Source organism: Mustela nigripes, chromosome 6, assembly GCF_022355385.1.
Source record: "Mustela nigripes isolate SB6536 chromosome 6, MUSNIG.SB6536, whole genome shotgun sequence".
Classification (NCBI taxonomy): Eukaryota; Metazoa; Chordata; class Mammalia; order Carnivora; family Mustelidae; genus Mustela; species Mustela nigripes.
The window spans coordinates 33,163,975-33,174,855 of record NC_081562.1 but is presented as its reverse complement, the minus strand read 5'-3'; positions in this window follow the sequence as shown (position 1 = coordinate 33,174,855).

The window sequence follows — 10,881 nt, the reverse complement described above, 5'->3', positions numbered from 1 at the left end:
CTGAGCCCAGAGTCTGCTTGAGAGTCCCCCCCTTTGCCTCTCCCACCTGTGCACCCCTCTCTGAAATAAAAAAATTCTTAAAAAAAGGGGGTGCCCAAGGTCCTGATCCTAAAACAAAAACTATTTCCTAGTGATTAAGAGAGTGTACTCTGGAATCAGAATGCCTAGATTCAATTCTACTTTTCAGTAGTAACTCTGGAAAACATTTAAGTCCATTTCCTCAACTACAAAATGTGTTAATAATGGGGCTTAGAGGGGAATAAAATGGTTTCATATATGTAAAATGGTTAGAATGGAATTATTAATTTCTGCTTTCTCTATCTAAAACTACAGAGCATAACACAATTTCATGGTTACCTTCTGTTTTAAGCAACTATGAATCTCCTAATTACTTGCTTCATTCACCGTCCTTGAGGACTTCCATGTCCATGTGCAAGAGTCACAAAGCTGAAGGCATCACACTTCCTGATTTCAAATTATGTAACAAAGCTATGGTAATCAAAACATTATGGTACTGGCATGAAAACAAGCACGTATACCAACTGAATAACATCAAGAGCTCAGAAATAAACAGATTCTGTAAAACAGAATCAGATCTATAAATACAGACAACAAACTGATGGTTGCACAGAGATAAAGGGATGGGAGGGAGAGGCAAATGGGTGAACGGGAGTGGGAAGTACAGCTTTCCAGTTACGGACTGAACAAGTCATGAGAACAAAGGTATATCATAGGGAATATAGTTAATGATATTTTAATAATGTTGAGTGGTGACAGATGGTAACTACACTTGTTGGAGCATAGCTTAATATATAGATATGTTGAATAACTATATATACCCTTGAAACTAATGTAACACTGTGTGTCAACTATACTAAAATTAAAAATTAATTAATTAATTAAAAAAACCACAATGTATATACAATGTATATACAATAAATATTTAACAAGAAAGCCAAAACTACTCATTGGGACAGGATAGTCTGTCTAATAAATGGCACTGGGAAAACAATATTCACATGCAAAAGAATGAAACTGGATCCCTTTCTTATATCACTTACAAAAATTAACACAGAACGGATTAAGGATTTAAACATGAGACCTAGGGGCGCCTGGGTGGCTCAGTGGTTTAAGGCCTCTGCCTTCAGCCCAGGTCATGATCCCAGGGTCCTGGGATTGAGCCCCACATTGGGCTCTCTGCTCAGGAGGGAGACTGCTTCCTCCTCTCTCTCTCTCTGCCTGCCTCTCTGCCTACTTGTGATCTCTGTCAAATAAATAAATAAAATCTTAAAAAAAAATAAAATAAAATAAACATGAGACCTAAAACTACACGTCTCTAGGAAGAAAAGAAATTTTCTCCACGGAAAAATTTGACATTGGCTTGGCACTGATTTTTTGGATGTGACACCAAAAGCATAAGGAACAAAAGCAAAAGCACAATAGCAGAGTATATCCAACTAAAAAGCTTCTGCACAACAAATGAAACAATCAACAAAATGAAAATCAACTTACTGAATGAAAGTATTTGCAAATCATATACCCAAAATATATAAAAAAACTCATTCAGGGTGGTGCCTGAGCTCAATGGGTTAAGCCTCTGCCTTCAGCTCAGTTCATGATCTCAGGGTCCTGGGATCGAGCCCCGCATCGGGCTCTCTGCTCAGCGGGGAGCTTGCTTCCCCCTCTCTCTCTGCCTGCCTCTCTGCCTACTTGTGATCTCTATCTCTGTCAAATAAATAAATAAAATCTTTTAAAATTTTTAAAAATAATAAAAAATAAAATAAAATAAAAATTCATTCAACTCAATGGTCAAAAACCAAAATAAAGCAAAACAAACAACCCCCCCCACCAACCAAATAATCCAATTAAAAATGAGGAAAGGGCCTGATTTTTTTTTTTTTTTTTTTTGCTAAGGAAGGTATACAAATTGCCAACAAGTATGAATAGGTGCTAAATATCATTAATCATTAAAGGGCTGCAAGTCAAAATAATCTTGAGATATCATATCACACTTGTTAAGAGGACTGTTATCAAAAATCCAAGAGATAAATGCTGGCAAGTATATAGAGAAAAGGAAAACTTTTTTCTGGTGCATCAATCCCGATTGATGGGAATGTAAACTGGTACAGCACTACAGAAAACAGTATATATCCAAATAAAACCAGACTGCTATCTTGAAAATATATCTGTACTCCCAGGTTCATTGTGGCATTATTTTCATATCCAAGGTATGGAAACAACCTGAGTGTCCACCAACACATGAATGAATAAAGAAATGTGATTTATACATATATACATATAATTTATTTATGTCAATTATTATATGTGTATATGTATATGTATTATGTGTATATATGTATATATGTATGTACACACATACATATACATAGAAAATTCATTTTTTAAAAAAGAAGGAAATGTTGCTATTTGCAACAAAATGGATGTACTCCGTGTAGGACCTTATGCTAAGTCAGAGGAAAATAAACACTGCATGGTATCACTTCTATTTGGAATCTAAAAACAAAACCTGAATTCATAGAAAACAGAGCATGGAAGAGTGGTTGCGAGAGGCTGGGGCTGGGGGATGGTGGAATTAGGGAGAGGTGAGTAACAGGGTATAAATTTCCAATTAGATGAATAAAGTATGAGCATCTGTTGTATAACAGCCATAGAAATGATAGTTGGTGACACAGCATTGTATCATGGAAATTTGCTAAGGGAGCCGAACTCAAGGGGACTTAGCAAAAAAAGAAAAAAAAAAAAAAGAAAAGTAAAGTAAATATGTGAGGTAATTTAAGTGCTAATTTGCTTGTTCACAATGCATAAATGTATCAAATCATCATGTACAGTTTAATTTTTTTTTCAGTTTTGTCAGTTTTATCTCACCAAAGCTGAAAAAAGTAAATCCAGTCCTAGTCCCTTCTACCTTTGGAGTCTGAATGCTTTGAATCAAGCATAGATTTTAATGCAAATTATATTGAGAATTGTTGTATTTTTGAAATATCTGATTCAAATATCTGCTTTAGAAGTGATGATAATATTTACAATGTAATTTACAAAATTGGAAGTTGGGGCATCTGGGTGGCCCAGTTATTTTAGTATCTGACTCTTGGTGATCTCGGGGTCATGGATAGAGTCCCAGGTCTGCTTCTCACTCAGTGTGAAGTCTTTTTGAAATTCTCACTACCTCTCATGCTGCTTCGCACCCTCCCCAAATAAGTAAATAAATCTTTAAAAAAATTAGAAGTCTTATTATGTTTCTGGGATTTTATTTGCATGCTCTGTTCTTGTAAATATATATTTACAATTGTATATAAAAGGTACATTATTATATTAAAACACACAGTATTATTTAAAGGTGGATACTATTAACCTTATTTTACAGATGACAAAACTGAATCTGAGGGGAAATTAAATGACCTGTCCAGTTTTCAACTGAGTATAAGTGAAAGAAATGGGACTTGCACTCAACTGTGCTTAACTCAAAGGCCCACGGTCCTGTTGCCAATTCCAGAAAGAACACACTATTGACAGCATACTTGGGTTTTAGAGAGGGAGTTTCCATATTTGAAATTTTATACGAATAATGGCTGAAATACATATAACTACATTCTGTTGGTGGGTGAGGAAAATGAACACAGTATTTCTGAAAATGTAATATCCAACTTTGTATTTTGTGCTAATTATGTATATTCTCAAATAAAACAATGCATTCTAATTATTTTATCAGATAAATATCAGTAATTGAGTGATGAATGGTTTGAAAGCTTTTTAGAGCATTAGTTTTTCAGGGGCACCTGGGTGGTTCAGTTGTTGGGCGTCTGCCTTTGGCTCTGGTTGTGGTCCCAGGATCGTGGGATGGAGTCCTACATCGGGCTCCCTGCTGGGTGGAAGGCCTGCCTCTCCCTCTCCCGCTACCCCTTATTTGTGTTCTCACCCTTGCTGTCTCCTTCTCTCTGTCAATTAAATAAATAGAATCTTAAAAAAATAAATAAATAAAACATTATTTCTTCAAATACAGTTGTTATATTATGCAGTAATATTTCTTTTGCTGCTTTTTTCCCCCTGAATAAATGTTTGTGTTTTCTGTGCAAAATATAATCACTAAATGGCCATACAGAAATGTCCACAAAATTCTATTCTGTATCTTAATAAGTGTACTATCCAAGTATGGAACTCTTTTTACCTTTTTTAACATCTGAAAAGGTTAGCTATTATTCATTCCCATTTATTTGCATATGAAAACATAATTCAGCTTTTAATGTCAAAAAATAAAGCTCATGAAAAGAAAAGTCATCTATTTCCCCCAAATGGAAGAGCTTTTCTTTTATCAAAAATAACATAAAAACTAAACTATGTGATCCTTTACCAATCTTTTTGTTATTTGTAAAACACAGCAATTAGTATTATAAAACACATCTCTTTCAGAATCTTGGAATTTAAAAATGCATTAAGGTTTTCAAAAATTTTTTATTCTTACTTGCCTTTTATCTCCTGTTGAGACGTGCACTGCAGATAAACAAATGATCCCTCTTAGAAACCAGATTGCTGGAGAATACATAAAGAAAACGGCTGCCTCTGGGTCAAATCAGAAAAAAGGTGCCCCTTCCTCCAGTGAGCACAGCCCTGTGCTCATGGACACGACTGGGTGAACAGAATATAGTCAGCCCTGTGCCCACTCACCATCTCTTCTCCATCCTTGTGTGGAACCCCTGGGGCTAATAATACATTATATATAAATATATAAATATTTAATATAAAGTTATAATATAAATATTATTTTATATAATATATTATATTTATATGATTATATGTTATATAACAAATTAATATAAATATATAAATATTTATATATAATAAATAAATAAATAATGTTATGATATAATATATAAATAATATATAGTATGTAATATATAATATAAATATATAAATAAAATATATAGATAGATTTATATTATATATATTTATAATAATAAATATTTTATATATCAATAATATGTATTATATGTTTAATAATAATATTATATATATTATATATTTATATATAATGTATTATTAGCCCCAGGGGTACAGGTCTGTGAATCGCCTGGTTTACACACTTCACAGCACTCACCATAGCACATACCCTCCCCAGTGTCCATAACCCAGCCATCCTCTCCCTACCCACCTCCCCATCGGCAACCCTCAGTTTGTTTTGTGAGATTAATAGTCTCTTATGGTTTGTCTCTATCCTGATCCCATCTTGTTTCATTTATTCTTTTCCTATCCTCCACGTTGCATCTCTACTTCTTCATATCAGGGAGATCATATATGATCGTTATCTTGAAAGTGCTTTTTATTTTTTTTTAAGATTTTATTTATTTGATAGACAGATATTACAAGTAGGCAGAGAGGCAGGAGGAAGCAGGCTCCCTGCTGAGCAGAGAGCCCATGATGCGATGCGGGGCTCCATCCCAGGACCCTGAGACCATGACCTGAGCTGAAGGCAGAGGCTTTAACCCACTGAGCCACCCAGGTGCCCCTTGAAATTGCTTTTTAATTCAAATGTCAATCGGCTACTAACTTGACTCCTACTTTACTTTAAAGGAGAAAACAAAAAAGTCCTTCACTGCAAGACTAGCATTCAGTGCTCAATACATACTAACTTACTGATGAATTGACTGAAGAGACAAATTAAGACTTTAAGAAAGAAAGTTAATTCCAAGTCTATTTCTATGGTACAATTCTTTGGGGAAGTCAGAATTAATCCTGGACAAAATTGCGAATAAACAGGTTTCTCCAATTTATCTTCTGCCACCATCTTTTATCATTTTTTTTTCTTCCTCTGGGTAGCAATTTAAATGATTCTCTCAGACCTTTTAATTACCTCTTAGGAAATTTATTAACATGATTTTAATTATGCTCTCTTTGGAGCAAACCTCGGCCTGCAGGGCAGATTATCATGTTTTGAAATCACTCATAACAGCTACAAAAATATGAAAGCAAATTAGCCTCATTCATTCATTTAGTCAGTAAATATTTCCTGAGCCTATTCCAGGTCTCAGGGTAGGCACTGTGGATAAATCAGTAAACAGACAGACTGGGTTCTGTCCTCCAGGAGCTTACCAGCTCTTCTGCTAAGTCCCTGACCTTTCACCTTCTGCCTTCTCTCTCCTTTCACTGAGCTTGCCCCATAAAGCCCAACATGAACAATTCCCTCTGAAACAGCTTCTCCTCCGGTTGAAGAGAGGACATGCTCTGTCTGGAGCCACCCTCTGAGGATCTATTTAGCCAGAGCGCCTCCCTCCGGTTAAGCAATAACTTTGGTGTTTAAAACTTAAACTGTCCCTGCCCCCCTTCCCCCAGGGGACTTACTTAAAAATAAGTCCCCGAAACCAGTCCCGGGTAACAAAGCCCAAATACAAGGGTGGGTCAGGCCAAGTGGAGACATCCAATCAGTGGGGAAATGCATATTGTCTCCCTGGTTACTAAGAATTATGGGCCCTGCCTTTAGGGTGCCAGTTCTGACCAAGGTGATAGGCTAGTTCAATTATCTACTAGGGTAAATTGTAATTCAATTGTTCATTTATGTATGACCTAGCATGACTGTGCAGCTTTCTCTGTGTGTTACAATTTCATTGGCCACCTGTGCGTGGCCAGGCCCAACCACATGGCCTTTGCCCTTAAAAGCTAGTCTGTGAAGCAGAAAGGCGTCGCCCTCTCTGTAAGAGGCATGGCCCCGAATGTTCGGTTTGATTCTTGATGCTTGGCGTGAAACAAAGCTTTGCTTGACCTTCGCTTTCTATCAGTCTCGCTCCTTTAATCACGGACCCGTTATTGGGAGACCTAACAACCCAACACTCTGTGATGGGCTGGAGAGGAAGGTGATCTGTGGTCACTCCTGCACAACATGTTTAGCTTCTCGGGCATAAGAACGTATGAAGTAGTGAAGTGATGGGCACGGTGATAATTTATTACAGAACAGGGATTAGAAAAAGGTCTATTTGTTTCTTATGCAGACTCTTGATGTTTGGACAATTTTCCTCCCGTTCCTCCACAAAACTTGCCTGCCACACTAAGACAGGAAATCTGCTGGGTGTCGCAGAGGGGGAAACATTTTCCTTCCGGTTACTGATCTTTCAGGTTTCACCTGGATGATTGTAGATGGCATCGATGGACTCTTGAAACCAGTGGAATTTGATATAATAAAGCATTCAGACATTTCAGCTCCCAGGATCGAAATAGTACAAGGCTCTAAATTTGTGCACACTGATACAACTGAAAACTGTAATGAAAATGAGCCTGAACTTGCCTTCTGCCCCAGACTTGTTTGAGTGTGAAAATACATCTAAATAAGCCTCCCAACCTCTAGCATGACATACGTTACACACAAGTGTATAGTTTATCCTTCTGGTTCATCTTCCCTCATTTTCACGTTCTGTGCATTTATAGTGATTCTTTTTCTTGCGTTCTTTGTTCCATGTCTTTTCTCATTGCATTTATTATACCTACGCTTTGCTCTACCCTTGTCCAATTGATCATGTCCCATTTTTTTTGAGACTAAGATGAAATGCCACTTCATTTTCTTTTCTTGTTTTTGGAACCATTTTCCAACCTACCAGCTCAACACCTAGAGGTCAGGTAGGTCTCCTCTGTGCTCCCCGCTGCACTGCCCTAACACCCCATGGATATCCCTGTTGGTATATTTTCCACCTGTTACAACAAGAGGTTATATGCTTCTCTGGAAACTGTCCAAACATCTTTAAGTTAGGTATTATGCCTTGCTTATCTCTCTATCTCTTCACAGTTCTTGGTACGGTTCTTGGCACACTCATGGAGATGTTTATTGAATGAATAAATCATTGCTTAGCTAAAATAAGCAATTGTCATGGTGGCAATCTCTTACACTCAACCTACTTTTTGTGTATAATCCTCAAGAAAGATGCCCTCTAGGAGATAAACTGCAAGGGACCCTTAATCTCAGGAAACAAACTGAGGCTTGCTGGAGGGTAAGGGGGTAGAAGTGATGGAGTGGCTGGGTGACGGACATTGGGGAGGGTATGTGCTATGATGAATGCTGTGAATTGTGTAAGACTGATGAATCACAGACCTGTACCCCTGAAACAAATAATACATTATATGTTAATTTAAAAAAAAGAAAGAAAGGTGCCCTATAGAAAGAACTAGATCTACTCCTTTTTAGGCTCAACTATAAGATACACTCTCTATATAAGGATTTTGCTTACAGCAGTTCTCCTCTTCCTATTTCAAAATAGCTATGATGCTTTCCCAGAATCTGGAGTGCCATCTACACCGTCAAGAACTAGTGGCTTTAAGGATTCATTTAGGAACTCAGTATGTGCTAAGTAGCATATATAGCAGAGTCCTTCTTGAAAGAAAGCAATCCTAGTTGTCTGAGATCAATCCAGGAAACATCTGAAGTTTTATATCATCTTACCGAGTCTAGCTACCCTGTTCAACAAATGGATTCCCCCACCGGGCATCGCTACTCTGAGTGGGACCAATGTAAACCAGTTTCTCCCTGCTTACGTGCGGGCAGGCTTTCTGGGACACAAAATCTTTCAGTGCTCCAAAGCTTTCTGCAAATGATGGCATCTGATTTTTATCTTGTTTTCATTTAAATTATTTCAGACTTTTATAGGGCATTCAATATATGGATTTTCACTTTAGGAGAAGTCAAACAAATACTGAAATACTATCAGCGGGAAATATGAGCCCAGTGAGCCTAAATAAGAGATTTGGAGCATTCTCAGCAAAGTCCTGGGTAAAAATACGGGGAGAGGATATAAGCCATTTCTTGCATTATTATTATTGGTACCTTGTAAAAGGAGGTAAGTGCCAACATAATGGACAGCTTCACTTACCACAGTACCACCTAATGAAAGACAAGTCATCTGACATTTACAAAAAAGGCTTCATGTTACCAAGACTTAAATTCAATGAATGTAAAAATCCCCTCAGTGTTGTGCTTGTAAAGCCAATTTCTGTTCACTTAAGAATTTACCACTTCCCCAGTAGATAGAAGCCTGCTGTTTAACTGTCCTCAAAGAAGCCATCTGACTCACTTGCTGTTCCTAACCAATTTTTATTCAAGGGAAAGCTGCCTACAGGCAAAACAGTTCAGAGATGTTCATTTTACTTCTTCCTGAAATGGCTTCCTGCTGTCTATAAAATCTGCCAAAATTAAATACACATCAAAACCACAATGAGATACCACCTCACACTGGTCAGAATGGCTAAAATTAACAACTCAGGAAAACAACAGATGCTGGCATGTATGCAGAGGAAGGGGACCCCTCTTACACTGTTGGTGAGAATGCAAACTGGCGCAGCCACTCTGGAAAACAGTGTGGAAGTTTCTCAGAAAGTTAAAAATAGAGCTACCCCACAACCTAGCAATTGCACTACTAGGTATTTATCCAAAGGATAAAAAAATAATGATCCAAAGGGGGCACCTGCACCCCAATATTTATAGCAGCAATGTCCACAATATCCGAACTATGGAAAGAGCCCAAATGTCCATCCACAGATGAATAGATAAAGATGTGGTCATAGAATATTACTCAGCCATCAACAAGAATAAAATCTCACCATTTGCAATAATGTGGCTGGAACTAAAGGGCATTATACTAAGTGAAATAAGTCAGTCAGAGAAAGACAAGTACCATATGATTTCACCCATATGTGGAAATTAAGAAACAAAACAGATGAACATAGGGGAAGGGACATGGAAAAATAAAATAAGATGATAATTAGAAGGGGGACAAATCATAAGAGAGGCAGAACTCTAGGAAACAAACAGGATTGCTGGAGGGGAGCTGGGTGGAGGCAATGGGTGGGCAGTTGGGTGATGGACATTAAGGTCACTTGATATAATGAGCACTGGGTGTTATATGCAACTGATGAAATACTAAATTCTACCTCTGAAACGAATTAAAAAAAAACCTTAAAAAAAAAAAAATCAACGAGAGTAGGGAGGAAAATATGCCAAAGTGAAACTGACAAAGGACAGCCAAAATATTTTCATGAAATCTCTGGGAAACAGTTACAGAGATATGAGAATGCTTTAAGTGTCCAGAGAAAGTATGCCATATTTAGCAAAGTGATGTTAATAAACAACTTTTGGAGGTGGTAACACCTGATTTGAATCACTAAATATAACACATGAGAGTCAGAAAAAGGTTAAGAGCAATGATGTAGGACATATTTAATGGAATTGGAGGCATAGAGAATATGGCCCCCCAAAGCCAAAAGCTTTCTAATTTGATCTACCATTTGAATTACTGGTCATTTACCAAGATGGGGCAGTGTTTCCCACTGTGTGTAACTAGAACTTCTAAAATGTTGCATCATTCATTCCTGTCTTGGAAAGTTACAAAGCATAACAGAATATTCAAGGTTCTGAGAAGATCTGCAGCAGAGAAATATGTTTAATTTAATTCGTCTACTGTTTCCTGAACTTCTTAGCAATAGAACCCTACTTTAATGCTAACACCTCAAACAACCTAAAGAACACACTAAGAGAAAGACTGAGACATGGAATAAAATCTACATTTTCCTATATGACTCATACTTTGGGAAGACCAATTTACTTTTATCTTGACATTTATGATACCACTATCCTAGAAGCCTTTAAAACAGTTGAGGAATTTGGCACCCGAGTAAGAGTATGGACAGCAGTGTCAAGACTGTTAAGATTCACACTATGTTACCTAGTCTCTCTGCACCTCAGCTTCCTCATCTTTGAAAGGGAGCCAATTGGGGCACCTGGGCAGCTGAGTTGGTTAAGCATCTGCCTTCAGCTCAGGTTATGATCCCAGTGTCCTGGGATGGAGCCCTGCATCAGGCTCCTTGGTCAGCAGGGAGCCTGCTTCTCCCTCT